This window comes from Lissotriton helveticus, chromosome 11 (assembly GCF_964261635.1).
Source record: "Lissotriton helveticus chromosome 11, aLisHel1.1, whole genome shotgun sequence".
NCBI lineage: Eukaryota > Metazoa > Chordata > Amphibia > Caudata > Salamandridae > Lissotriton > Lissotriton helveticus.
The window spans coordinates 767,592,368-767,607,384 of NC_136072.1; positions in this window are offsets into that span (position 1 = coordinate 767,592,368).

Genomic DNA, 15,017 nt, shown 5'->3' on the forward strand with positions numbered 1-15,017 from the left:
ATGGAGTTGCTGGAAGCAGTGAAAATACTAATGGCTTAGTGCGTAGTAAAAGAGAAAGTATAGGTGAAATAATGGGTAGTATTTTCAGTGCACTGATACCTGGAGTGGGAGTGGTTCTGAACACTCACAGAATTTGTAAATTATCCACTATAGTGGATGCGTTGTCTACTGACACAGCTCATGGATTTCTGCTGGTCAATGCCGAAATGGTTGCGATCAGATAAATGGTTTTGCAGAACAGACTTGCTCTTGATAACTTTTTAGCAAAAGAGGGCGGAGTCTGCCGGATGTTGAAGGCGCAACATTGTTGCACTTATATTCCGGACAAAAGTGTGCAGCTCAAAAGATACGTGAAAAACATTACTAATTTGGCAATGGAACTCAAACCACTCGAGGTTGACAGTGCCTGGAAGAGACTGGTAGATGGTCTCTCAAATGTAGGTCATTGGCTTGCTAGCGTAGGTAAAGGCTTATTGTTCAAGGTACTGATGCCAATTGGAATCATAGGGCTTATCCTATTTTTCATATTTGTCTGTTGCAAGTGTCGTAAACACACCGGAAAGCATCAAGTGAATGCCAGAGGAGTGAAACGAAGTGTGGATGAGCTTGAATTGGAAGAAATGAATAATCAGATATACAAAAGGGTGAAGAATTCTCACCCTACCAAAGATGGAAAAGAGAAATTGAATAGTTTGCTGGAAGAGATAGAAATGTATAAGGTGTGATAAGTTGGCATCTGGTTCCATTTAATTTGTGATGATAGTAAATATCATCAAAGAGGGGATTGATGAAGCAAAGCTTCGCATATTTTGCGACTTGCCGAATTCATGAACCTCGTTTATGTGTAACAAGGTAATAATTTGTACCTCTTCCTAATGTTTATTCTATGTTTAAACGAGGTTTCCCGACGCTTGCCTATATGTTTTACTAAAATAATTAACTCGAGTCTTTTTAAAATGGCCGCTGCTTGAAAGTAAGTGTCTGCGCATGCGTCAGTCACACTCACGTGTCCTGATGTGTTTGCAGAAATGGAGGGAAATAGTTGCGCATGCGTAATGCATAGCTTTGCCAGCAACGTGGTACTGCTCATGCCACTGCTCTTGTGTACGTATACATGTAGCTAACATTTAGACTGCATAAGTATATTTTATAGTGATAAGTTGAAAGTACAAACCCTGTGATGTGTTTTCATAATGTTATTTCTATGTATTAATTTGTTCTCGCTTACTTTTCATGTACCGCGGGGAATGGGGGTCTGACTGAGCTGAGTGCCCTCTTGGAGGGCCTTTCTGCGCATGCTCCTCCATCTGGGGAACTGCCAACCTTGGCTGATGGAACTTGGCCAGCTGGCAGGGATGGGCAAGATGCTCCTGAGAACTGACCTGAAAACCCAGGAAAATGGAGCCATGTGTCCCTACTCTGCAACAATGTAAATTGTCATTGTATTTCCCTGCAGTTTCTCATGGGAACCCCAATCTTGCTAGGCGGTACCCAAAGATGCAAATTAGGCATCCAAATAATGTGTTATGATTGGTGTGTTACCCAAACCCTACCTTAGGACCAATCCAAATTGAGGGATTCTGACACTTTGCAACATTGGGGGGTGGTACACCGTCCCCAAACTGTATATCTACCCTGGGTTCACCTAGGGAAATTGTCCGACTTGTCTGGTTTAGCTGACCTGTCACTGACCCATCGTACTCAATAGGTGACTGAAGATACAGAGCGCTGCGGAGCACTCTGTCTGAAATTTGACCATAGACTAAGGTTTTACTAAACCTTAAAGTGCTGGCGAAGCACTTTGCTGGGAGTTCGCTGACCCAATCGGGGTCTTGATCGATAGCTGCAGAGAGGGTGGAGCGCAGGCGTTGCTTCCAAACTGCGGGTGCGGTCCTGTCCTGAGCGGTCCTGTCCTGAGGGTTTGCTGTCCTGTCCTGAGGGTCCTGTCCTGATTCCTAATCTGAGGGTATCCTGTCCTGTCCTGGGTGTCCATTCTGCACCTGCTGTCCTTTGAGGGGTATCCTTCCTTGAGGGTTTCCTGTCCTTAACTGACCCGTGGCCAGGGTTTGGTTTTCACACCAGTCTAGGTAAATATTGCTCTAAAATTCTTTGAACTTGCACCTTTCTATTTTTCTGTCTTTTGCTTCAATAAAGACACACCTTTGCACATGTTGATTTTTCCATGCTTTTTGCTGCAACTATTGAAACGTAAAGTCAATTGCATATTTTCTTAACTTGTTCCTATGTTATCCTACCTTTTAGAAATCATATTTTGCATTGCAGTTTGTCATTTCCTGATATGGTCTAGAACGGCCTTTCTTAAACTGTCCAAAGAACTTTTACCTTAAATGCATAGCGTTTCCTGTTGCATCTCATATTAGTATTTCCATGATTACCCTGACTTTATTTCTCTATAGTAATGTACTCTTCATTATTTTGATTATTGATTGTCTCATTCTTGTAAACTTAATGCTCAACAAAAACGAACTTTAGATAAAGCTTTTAAACTTCCAGTTGTCCGTGGTCATTTTACAACAGTATTGAATGTCATTTTGGGTTGGTATTTTGCTTGCCTTTCCCTTTTACAGCTAGCTCCCTGATCCGTTGAGGTCATAGGTACCCGTGTCGGTGGATGGTAAGTCGGGTACGCTGAGTAATAACAGTAGGGAAATTCACACAAATTGGTAGCAGCCCGTGAAGTCACCCTGTCAATGAATAGTGTGAATTGAAAGTATATGGGCCCGAAGCCGGAAACGGCGAAATTATTGGCTGGGTGACCTCGCGCGCTCTATCAATCCAATACGTAACGTGCTGGTTAGAGCAGAAAAGAAACACTGGAGCCGCGGCCACAATTCCAAGCGTGTTTATTTACACCACTAGGTCAAACTAAACAAAAAACCTTAAAAGACAGAGTAGGAGAACATGAAAGAAAAATATCTACAGAAAATGTTACAAATGTACAGACATCTCTTCATCAAGGTCCAAACCCATGGGGGATAGAGTATTATACTTGACAATCATTCTTGATTCTAACCTCCTAAGTTCAATGGTTCTATTGGCCCCCCTTGTTCTAGGTGGTACACAGTCAATGACACAGAATCTCAGAAGGTTGGCATTTCGATTATGATTCCCGCTTAAGTGGCGGGTGACAGGGTAATGCTTATCATTTTTCTTTATCGCCCTTAGATGCTTCAATACTATATTTTTTCCTTTGTGGATGGTGCTCCCTATTTAGAATCTATCACAGGGACATCTCAATGCATAAACCACAAATTCACTATTGCAATTCACATGTTTGTTGATTATATAAGTGGCTTTATCCTTACAGAGTTTGATGGATTTATGTTTGTTTATGTTTATGCAATTTTTATAGCGCAACAATTACCCGGGGGTGTCTCGGCGCTCAGTAGCCAGAACGATAGCTATGGTAGAAATTTAGTGTAGGAAAAACCAGGTTTTTAATTACTTCCTAAAACTGATGAGCGAAGGGGCAGTTTTAATGTAGAGGGGGAGTGTGTTCCAAAGTTTGGCTGTGGAAATCACGAAGCATCTGTCACCCCAGTTTGCCTTTTTAATTTGTTGAATTTTGAGCAAACAAGCTGAGGAAGAGCGAAGTGTTCTTGAATTTTGTAGCGGGCAGAAGGCATCCTTGAGAAATTGTGGGCCTAAGTTGTTGATGGCTTTATAGGCAATACACAATGCCTTGAATTTTGTACGGGCCCTAACTGGTAGCCAGTGCAGCTGTTGGATGTACGGAGTTTGCAACGGGTACTGTATCCACACTGCACTGATTGCAGGTAAAAATAAAACCTTAATATCAATTAGTTTGGTGCTTTTTGGTACTAGAATCTTGCTCAGTGTGTCACGTAGTGATTGGGGTTTTCTATACGTGAGTAAAGGGTATTCTCCCACATATTCTCTCAGATCTTCATCATTCCTTAAGACCTCCAAAAACTTTTTCAGACTCCACCTGATCTCCCAGGCTTGATTGTTATATTTGATGATGAACCTTAGAGGCTCACTCCGCACTGTACTATCTCTTCCTTTAGAAATAAGTATCTCATCTCTGGTGACTTTTTCGACTTTGGCAGTGGCTTCTTTTTTAAGGGTTCTACTATAGCCGCGTGGCAAAAATCTATTCGTTATGGTTTGTTTTTCAGTTTGGTAACTTTCTTATGTACTACAATTCCTCTTGGCTCATAAAAATTTGCCAAAAGGAATGCTGCGAATTAGGTTTTTGGTGTGGCAACTGTTGGCATGCAGCAAACTGTTGCCAGCTGTAGTCTTTCTGAACAGTTTGCTAGTGATTTTGTTATCCTTAATCTCTAGTTTGAGATCCAGGAATTCAAAGGTGTTTTTACTTGTTTCACTGGTAAAGTGCAAATTTAAACCATTTTGATTGAGAACATTGACAAACTCATGCGCCTGGATCTCAGTACCTCTCCAGACGTAAAAGATGTCATCAATGTACCTCAACCAGAAGACGACATGGTCAGCAAATTGTCTGGTGTTCCTGACAACCTGCTTCTCCCACCAGCCGAGGTACAGTCCTGAAAAGCTGGGGGCGAAGCAGGTTCCCATCGCCGTTCCCTGGATATGTCTGTACATCTTGTTGTCAAATAGGAAGAATTTGTTATTGAGACAAAGCTGGATCATATCCAGGATCATTTCTGTATGGAAAAGAAAAGACAGGGATCTATTCTTCATAAAGAATCTACAAGCTTGGATACCCAGATCCCTTGTGGGATGCATGTGTAAAGACTACTCACGTCCATACTCATTAGCAAATAGTTTTCTTCCCAGGTGATTTTATAGATGATTCTCAAATAATCACTCATTTCTTTAACGAATGATGGTAACGCTTGAACTAGTGGCTGTAGAAAATGGTCCGCATAGTTAGATGTGTTCTCTAGTGCACTGTCTCTTGACGACACAATAGGTGTCTCTGGTGGAATAGTGGCATTTTTGTGGATTTTGGGGAGAAGGTACAGTGTAGGGATTTTAGGATCTTTACAAGCTATGAATGAAAATTCATCTCCATTCAACAATCCTTTGTCCCTCCACCCTGCCAATTTGGTTAAAACATCTTTATTGGCTGTATCATACTCCGCCCTAGAGGAAATGCAGTATCTATCTTTGTCAGACAGCTGTTTATTCCCTTCATTAAGGTACATGTCTAGTGGCCAGATCACAACGTTGCCGCCTTTATCTGACTTTTTGATAACAATGTCAGTGTTAGCCTCCAACTCTTTCAGGGCAACTCTATGCGTCTTTTTCAAATTTGGTTTCACGCTTGGTCTGTGTGATTAACGTTTTTGAAGTTCTCTGATCATACCCTTTTCAAAACAATTAATGGCATCATTGCTGATCTATGGGTTAAAAACTGATTTCGGTTTAAAACAAGTGTCACCCCCCATTTCCAAATCAATATCCTTGTTCATAAGGTTTACAAAAGGATCATTAGTGCAACTGTCAACCTCAGTCAACTCGTGAACTGTATGTAGAATATCTACATCCTCTATGGTAAGGGCCGAAGGGTCTGCCTGTGCCACTCTTCGTGTTTTAGGTTTATTGGTTGCAAGCCATTTTTTTAGTTTAAGCTTCCTGATAAAACTAAACAATTCAATGCAAGTTTCTGTGTAATCAAATTCAGAGGTGGGGCAAAATGATAATCCTAATGATAAAACTTCAAGTTGATCCTTAGTCAATGAATAATTCGAGAGATTTACCACTGTCATATTATCCATTATTTCTTTGCATTTCTGCCTCTTGTACGTGTTCCCACAGGGCTGTCTGTAAAATTGCTGCTTGTAAATCTTGCTTTGTTTCCTCCTCTTGTGCCGCGACCACGACCTCTGACCGGACTCTCGCTGTGTGCCTGTGTGATTTTTCTTTCTTTGGCCATCAGAGTAAATTCCTTTAACCCCTTTACCGCAGCCAAAATTCCGCTGCGGTGTGGTGGTTTTAAAGGGTGGTCGGGGCCGCGTCGGCCAACAGACGTGCGCAGCACTACTGAGGTAGTGCTCGCGACGGCTGTTGGTCGACAGAAACAGCGAACGGGTTAAAACGTGAGCTTTTACTGCATTGGACTCTTTAATAAGAGAAGCGTCACTTTCACTATTGTCGCTATCTAGCGTCTCCACTGTGGTTCTCTCAGTTTCTATTTGTTTTGTATGGATGGTACCACCTGATGTGGATGGTTGTTCCTTTTCTCCATGTTCCTTTGTCTCTTTTCTTAGTTGATCGAATTTTTAAACAAAAGTTAGTATTTGACCATTGTTGTAATCAACTTCATCGCGGTGAAATTTGCTTAATTTCTTAGCTTTAATGTCCTCTTCTATTTTTTCTAGTTTTTTTATCCATTTTTGCCATTTCTATTTCAAATTCTTCCTTTGTGTATAAATCTTTAAGTTTCTTGATAATGTCCTCACTTTCTTCTGTAAGTTTAATGCATCCTTTTCAGCATATTTAATCAGAATTTTTAGCATATTCATCGAGCAAGCATAATTATTTGTCATTCACTCTTCAATCATATCAGAGTCTGGTTTCTGTAGTGTGGGAGTAATAAAAATACGAAGCCCGCGGGGTATTCTATCACATTCTACATATTGCTGCAGAGCTATGGCCTCCCACCACTTTGATTGTTCTTTTTTTTAAATCTTCCACAGGTTGTCCCATAGTTTTTTCTTGTCCGTTATGACATTTTCATTGCATGGTTGCACAACGTTATTTCTAAGTGGCTCTATCGATCTCATAAACAGCTTGCTCGCTGCATCACGTCTCCTGCTGTCTCTAGTGGTTGCCATGGTAACTGTCCCTGCTCAGTCCGAGCTGAAACAAACAGCGATGTCCCACTGTAAAAACACGTTAAGCTTGATAAGAAAGGCATTCATGAACTCCGATAACTTAAAAGCTGTATAGCTCCCTGCATATTCAAACAAAGCCGCTTGCAAACTCACACGTGTCTCGGCGTACCTGCTCGGAAGCAAAGTCCGGATCACAGGAGCTGTCCTCCGACCACCCCTCCTCCTCTTTCGTACCATACCCGGTAGCTATATATATATATATAGATAGATAGATAGATAGATAGATAGATAGATAGAGAGATAGAGATAGAGATAGAGATAGAGATAGCGATAGAGATAGAGATAGATAGATAGATATATATAGCTATATACTCCAAAAGTTCACACCAAAACCGCTGCTCACTTGTCAGGTGGGTGCTGCCACGAAGCGGCGGTGTACCGCATAAGTTCTCCTTTCACAAAGTCCGTGGCGCACACACAAGTAGGTTAAATTCAATTGTAATTATTGTTCCACCGTGGCTGACAAACGTGTTTCGGCCATAACGGCCTCTGTCAATGTGAGCGTGCTATCCATTATACACACATATGCGTTTTTTATTTCAAAGTAAATGACGGACTATAGAAGCACATGTCCCTTCGAAAGAAGAAATCTTTTAAAGGTCAAATTCGCTACAAGGGCTGTAATTCTTCTATCCTATGGCAATAATACTTTTCGAATCATGGCAATACATGATGAAGAAACACTTTAAAGTATATCTCAAAGATGATCTACCTATTCCTTAGATCATGCTTTCACTCAACAAAGACCTTTTGTTTCATGGTCCGAACTTTAAATATACAACACAGTTTTTAGGTCTCGCCTAGGCAGCGCGCATGCGATGCTCTAGAAGAAGACCTTTAGAAATCGGTCTGCTCCTTTTCAAGCACACTCGTGCCTGTAGTGGCATCCACGGGAGCGAGCAACGCCCGTGCTTGTTTACATTTCCCTGCTCGTGGTCACTTTTACTTTTTATTAGTCGGCTAGGGCGTTTGGAAGCATTGCGCGCATTGCTTAAATTCTTTCCAGCGCGCACCACTCGCACCTCTCCCGGGATTGTTATTGTATTTTCTGTATTCTGTTGACGTGCACTTCTGCAGTACACCAAAGTGCTACAACGTAAAAAACGTAAAACGTAAACGTGGTTTCTTATATAGCGCACGTATCACCCCCGCAAAGGGGTCTCACGGCGCTTGCTTAGGGAACCCGTCCTGGTATTCCCCTGTGAGATAGCCCCGGCAGGGTATCCACAAGGTGAAAGCCAGGCATCCCACCGCGAGGGGCCGTAGTGGAGATTAAGCAAGCTATTGCCCAGAGTCGCAGAGTGTGAACCCGTGAGTCGAGTAGGCACCGGAGCGAGAATTATCGAGTCCGTGGAATTTTTAGCCCAAGACCCGCCGAGGCGGGGAATTGAACTCTGGTCCAGGACCGATCTCAGCTTCCAGGTCTGCCGCCTCTAACCCCTGAGCCACACGTGTCCTTAAAGTTCCATGCTGGTGCTAAATGAACATCTAAACACATCAGCTAGGCCCCTTAACTTTCACGGCCATTTTTCACTCTTTGCCCCAATAACTGCGACTATTTACCCATAATATACCCCAAAATCGCTTTTGTAAGTGGAATCTAATTTTGGGAAGCACACAGACACGCTCTTGCAGTTGGTAAACAAGCCAGGCTTGCGCACCCCGCCTCCCCCCCGTCCACGGCTGCACGCTGCCTGGCGCGAGGAGACTGCCCTCGGGGTGCAATGCCAGTGTTTTACCTGTCTGTGCAGTATCATGCCTGTGTCGTCTTCGCCTTCACTTCCAGTGCCCGGTCTTTTGTCCCCACAATTCTGCTAGTCAGAGAATATACTCAAATATGGTGGGCGGGGCCAGCTGCAGCCACATGGAAGCCGGCTGGCTGACTGCTGGCCAGCTACAACTGTTCCCAGAGTTGTCAGCATAACCCTGTGTGTGCTGCTGGACACAAAAGCTACCTTCCTGCAGCAAATTATAACTTTTGGGGGGAAAAAACATAATTTTTAAAATGGACCTATGTTGTGTAACAACGTCAGGTATATGAGTCAATAACACTTTGCATTCTGGGATTTGTAGTTTTGTTTAGAAATCCCAGCTTTCAATGATGACATTAGAGACAAAGCTTGGACTGCCAGCTGTCACGCATAACATGGTGCTACCCGATAGCTGTCGACATACATGTTACTCTACATATGGTAGAATACACATTTTTTAAAAACGTATTTGGTGGTATAAGAACCACTTTCAAAATTACAAGCATGCCTTCATATTTTATCACTCGTTTAAATTTAAAGTGTGTTATATGTATTTATAGGTGGACCATAGCACCTGGACACTGTGCTCTCTTCTCGGATTACTGGGGCTGGGCTTAAAATGTAAGGCAGCGCGTGAACTGGGAGCTTGATCGAACACTGGCGTTTCTGTTTTGCCACATGCATCCAAACAACCCTACATCTTAACTGATATCTGCCCCACTTCCTTTCCCTTGGCTCGTTCATTCCCATCTTGTCCACCCGTAACAGCTCCTGCTGTCTCTCACCCTCATAATTAAGTCATTTCCTGTCTCTACCCAACTTCTTTTACCCTCCCAACTTTCCCTCTCCCATGCAGGTTGAAACTGCATGTAGCGCTGTGCCAAGGCAGGCCAAGGCAAGCCAAGGCCCACCCAGGATAATATGCTGCATACCTAACCACTTATAAGGTCCCAAATGCGAGACCTATTGGCTATGCCAATGCTTGTTATTTGTATTGCGGCCATCTTAGAACAAGCAGAAGAAAAGGCATAATTTATTCTTACATCTTCTAAATAGTCTCTTCTATTCCTATCTCCGTCCTGTGCAATTTAACTGATTACTGTTCCACATTCTGCCCTGAATGGGCCAACATTCTCAATTTATGGCCATTTATATACAAACCAAAAGAATGGCTATGTACCAGTGCGTCCTTCAGAGAGGTGTTTCTTCTATAGGTAATACTTGAGTATTGTGTAATGCTATTTCCAATTATACCTGTGGAAAGGTGTGAACACTGACAATCAGTAAGGTTAGGACCATAATTATAGTGGTCAATCCCATTCAGGGCATGATACTGGAAATACTGAAAGAGAATAAATCCTGTTTCCACAGGCTCCATTATTCCAATGTTAGGATTCAGGAACACTGGCTGGTCTAATGATTCTTAAATATGATTCATCAATTAAATGCGTTATTTAATTGCAGTCGATGAAAATTATGAAACACTCAAATGGTAATGATATTGATAACATTGTTTTGGTTTGTATATAAATGTATATATGTATGTATATATCTGTAAGAATAAATCATGTCTTCTCTTCCGCATGTCCTAAGATGGCCGCAATACAAATAAAAACTATGTTGTATATTTAAAATTCAGACCATGGAACCAAAAGTCTTTGTTGAGTGAAAGCATTATCTAAGGAATAGGTAGACCATCTTTGAAATATACTTTAAAGTGTTTCTTCATGTAATGCCATATTATTATATTGCAATATAATAAAAGTATTCCAGCCATGGCCGCGAATATGACCATTAAAAGATGGCAGCAGCATTTTTTCTTTCAAAGGGATATGTGCTTGTGTAGTCCGTCATTTACTTTAAAATGGAAAACGCATATAATGTGTGTATAATGGGTAGCACGCTGACATTGAGGCCCGAAACACGTTTGTCAGCCACGGTGGAACAATAAATTACAATTGAATTTAACCTACTCGTGTGTGCACCACGGACTTTTTGAAAGCAGAGTATTTGCGAGAATATATATATATAAATAAATATTTATCTCCTTGCGTACTCACCAGTTGCCGTACCACATGACATGGTGTATAACCTTGCGTGTTGGTGAAAACACGTGCAAATTCCAAAACTGTGGTCCCGTCATGACCACGAACAGATGAGGTGCACACCAGGAGTATCCAATTTTTGTTTTTTACTGCCCACACGTTAAACACCGGACAGATGCGTTTGCCTTCTTCAATGTCATGACATTGAGGAAGGCGAACATGCCGAAACGTGTCTGATGATATATTGGCCTGTACACCCCTGCTGGCACTGTTGGGATATGATTGCGATGTGTCACAACCTTTCTGGTGGCTTGTGGTGCTGGTACTCTTGCTGGCATGGAGTAGAATTGCAATACATTGCAGTCGCCCAAGGGATATATGGGGCCTGCATCAGGCATATTTGATTCGCATGAGTCATGACGTTAAGGGAGGGCGGAGTCAGGGAGACATTCCATGAAAGATTGGTAATGTGCCATGGCCTAGCGGGGTTGATTAAGGGTTTCTATGTCCTTTGTGTCGTATGTCTTGATACACCTGGGGGGCGCCAGTGGAGTGTTATTGGGGTTTTTGTCTAAGACAGTTGCATAATTAATGGTCACTATTAACATTCCACGTATCAGATCTTATCATATAGGTGTTGCCATCTATTCACCTCACTTTGCACTTTTTCCATACCCAGTATGCATCTGGGAAATTTTGACATGCTTATTTCATGTTTTTGATCTGTGCTGTATGTGAAATCACACTGTTGCTGCATTGTTAACTAATATAAAATTAAATACAGTTAAAAAAAATCAAAATAAGAAACAAGAAGTAAATGTTTGTCACGTGTATTGTGGTCGCCATCTTGGACAGGGGTGATCTCTTCTTCAGTAATCTATTGGTGACCATCTTGGTCTGGACTCTTGGCAGCAAAGAGAAAATCCAGACTCGGGATGTGACAGGTTTGTGGAGCATGGGGTTTGGCAGAACTGCGGCCCATGGCTCTCAGCAATGCTCAGCAGAACCCGAGAACTAGCCCCTCTTACCCCCAAAACTTCCCCACAAGCTGATTCAGCTCCACGGAGGAAAGTTCACATTGCCCAAACCACGCAGGAGAGGCATCATAGCAGAAAAGAGTACTGCAACACTGAAGTAGCAGGATGTGTCTTCTCAGTCAAGACACCAGGAGCAAACCGCAGAGACACTCACTTTCTGCCTGACCATAGAAAGTGAAATCCACTGAGACAAACGCATACGCCCTCCAGAGTGGATAGGACGAGCAGCCTCCCTGCCATACATTCTCCGAGCGGGTGCAATACTATCTTTGAGAAAAATGGACAGAGGATCCAGACTACACTGGATAAGTCCTGACACAGAAGACGATTAATCCAGCAGTGAGGGAATAATGCACAAATTCCTTTCCCCTCCTTAAGTTGCTCAACAACCCTAATTCCTTCTTGTATGACCACATCCAGAGAAATGCCTGCTGGTTGTGTAAACATTCTCCTCAAATTGTGGTGTTGGTCTGGGATTACCTCAGTGGCTGTCCTGGTGTTTAAACATAAGGAACTAAAAGAAACAGCTGAAGCTTAAACAAGATATTGCAAGCCTTAAAGAGGATCTACACAAAACGTTTTGCAAAGGTAATCCACTATTTTGACAGTCTGGAGAAAATAACATGCTGGCAATGCACAGAACCCACTTCAACCTCACAAAGTCAAGTTTACATGCATTATGCCACAGCCATCAGAAGACAGATAAAGGTTCTCCATTTGAAGAACCGAGTAAAAGACCGAAATACATGGACATTAGTTCAGAATCCACTCCCTCCCATTATACCTGATTTACTGCCACAGTGCATTATGCTAAACCAAGCAAATATTTTGGCACCCCTCAAGTTATTTAACGAGTATGTGCTTACTTTTTTCCAAACACACTTCTTGATTACTGTGAACATCATTAAGCCTAATGGTGAAATAGCAAGAGTTGCCAATACAGTAATTACTAAGAAAATATGAGACAAGTTTGCATAACAATTACAAATGTCCCAGAGGTCACAAGCCAAGATCTTTGGGTGATGTAATAACAAAAGATGATTGGTTAAGAGATGGGGTGAGTTTGGGATAGATAACACTGTCCAACTTAAAAAGGCTTGAAGGAATAAATATATCTGAACAGGATGCAACAAATGACTACATAATTATGAGGTTTTGGAGTATAAGCAAGTGCCAAACATGTCAGCTTTGAAAATCTTACCTGACAAGAGCTCCCTTGACACACCTGGTCCAAGAATAGTATCAGCAGATGAAAGATTACTGTAAAGATGTATTCCCAAAATCAGATGAAAATAACTTTGAACACTGAAAGCAAGAAATGGGATTACTCCTTCCCCTTTTTTCTACTGATCATAGACCTGATATACTTGTTATCCATTCCATTTTTCTAATGCAGTTCAGATAAGGTAATTATTTTTATTCTTAGACACTTTTCTTTCTTGCAGTCGACTTCTTTGAAGTCCTATTTCCTAAGCTATCCCTTGCATTGTGTTGTAATTTAGAATGGTATATTCCTCTCCTTCACTGTCTTATTCCCCTGCCCCCTTGTTCATTGCCACGCTCTATTCTGGAACCTTCATGTGAAGCTAACAGTAGAATGTTGGTGAAGAGCAAGCTGAAAGCAGTTATCAGTTGTTTAGAGGACTCTGTCAAGTAAATAAAGTGATTTACTTATTTTACGCCACGTGGACTTAATCTAACAATTTAGCGACGATTTTGAGAGCTGTGCAGGTGGCAGCTGGGAGTCCTTTCCCCTGGTTATACGACAACTGCTGCTTGGTTCTATTTCTAATTTCTGCCTTTCTTCACATATTTTGTGAACTGTTCCGGTACACCCTGTACTGTGGTAGCCGCTACGCTACATGCATTGAGTTGAATTGAGGGGCTCTGACACTGGAAGTGTTAAATGCGTGACTTTGATTTGGGCAATATGCAGTGTCAATGACTGACTCCCATAGGAGGATCTCTCCGAGTCATTGTAAGGCTTACTCAACGAGGGTGGTACACAGCAAGTCTAAGACTACTTCCTCTGGGAGGCCTGCATCGGATGCCACCTCCTTTGGGGAGGTGTAATTTACTTGGCCAGTGACCTGCCTCACCAGAAAACTAGCACTGACATACAACGCCTCTCTGAAGCATCTCTAGGGAGCTACTGCCAAATAGGATCACACCTTCTTTAGGGAGGATCTTAGGCCCAGATTCATCAAACAAAAATCCGCTCGCAAAGGGGCAGATTCTCAGAATCTGCCCCTTTGCGAGCCGTATTTTTGTATTTGGGATGCATCATCCCAAATGCAAAAACCGCAACTTTAGAAATCGCTAAATTGTGATTATTTGCATTTAAGGAATCTCAAATTGAGATTCCTTAAATGCAATGCATGAAAGTTTTTAAAATAGCGAATTCGCTAATAGGGCACGCAAATTACCATGAAGTACAACTTCATGGTAATTTGCAAAAACTTTGAAAAATGCACTAAAGTGCATTTTTCAAAGTTTCAGGTTGCACACACACATGCCCTAAGGGCATGTGTGTGCGCAACATATGTGCACATGTGCACATATCAATTTCAGGGGTGCAACAGGGTGTCCTTTGGACACCCCTGCACCCTTGAAATCGCAATCGAAATTTGCGAATCGCTAATTGCGAATCGCAAATTGAGATTGTCTTCCCATTCATTCCTATGGGCCTCTAGGCCCATAGGAATGAATGGGGAGGTATTCCTTAATTGCGACTCACAATTTGCGAGTCGCAATTAAGGAATTCTAAGAAATCGCAATTTTTTAAGTGATTTCTTGATGCATTCCATTTGCTATTCCTTAATAGCGAATTGGTATTTTTCGCTATTAAGGAATCACAAATTGGGTTGTTGATGCATCTGGGTGTTAGTCATTGACCCTCCTCACCAAAAAGCAATCGCCGTCATACAACACCTCTCTGGAGCATTTCCAGGGAGTTTCTGCCATCGTGCTATACCCACTGAAGCGTCTCCTCAGAGCGATGCATCTTCCACGCGTCCCTGTTTCGCAAGGTCAGATCGGCCACCATGTCAACAGGGCAGTCGTCTCTGCAAGAGGTTGCTATACTACTCTGAGCACAGCCTTATTTTGTTTATCGGCTACAGGCTGAATGGTTTGGATGCTTTCCTGGGAATCTCAGGTGCCTTGCAATACTCTTCAACTCTCCATGGACTTGATTTACATTCCTTACATGTTTTTTCATCCTAAAGTGCATAGACTCTCATTGTTTACAAAAACATTTGTTTTTGTGGAGATAACTGTTTTCTGATCCCTACATATCTTTTCTGGGCATTTTCTTTA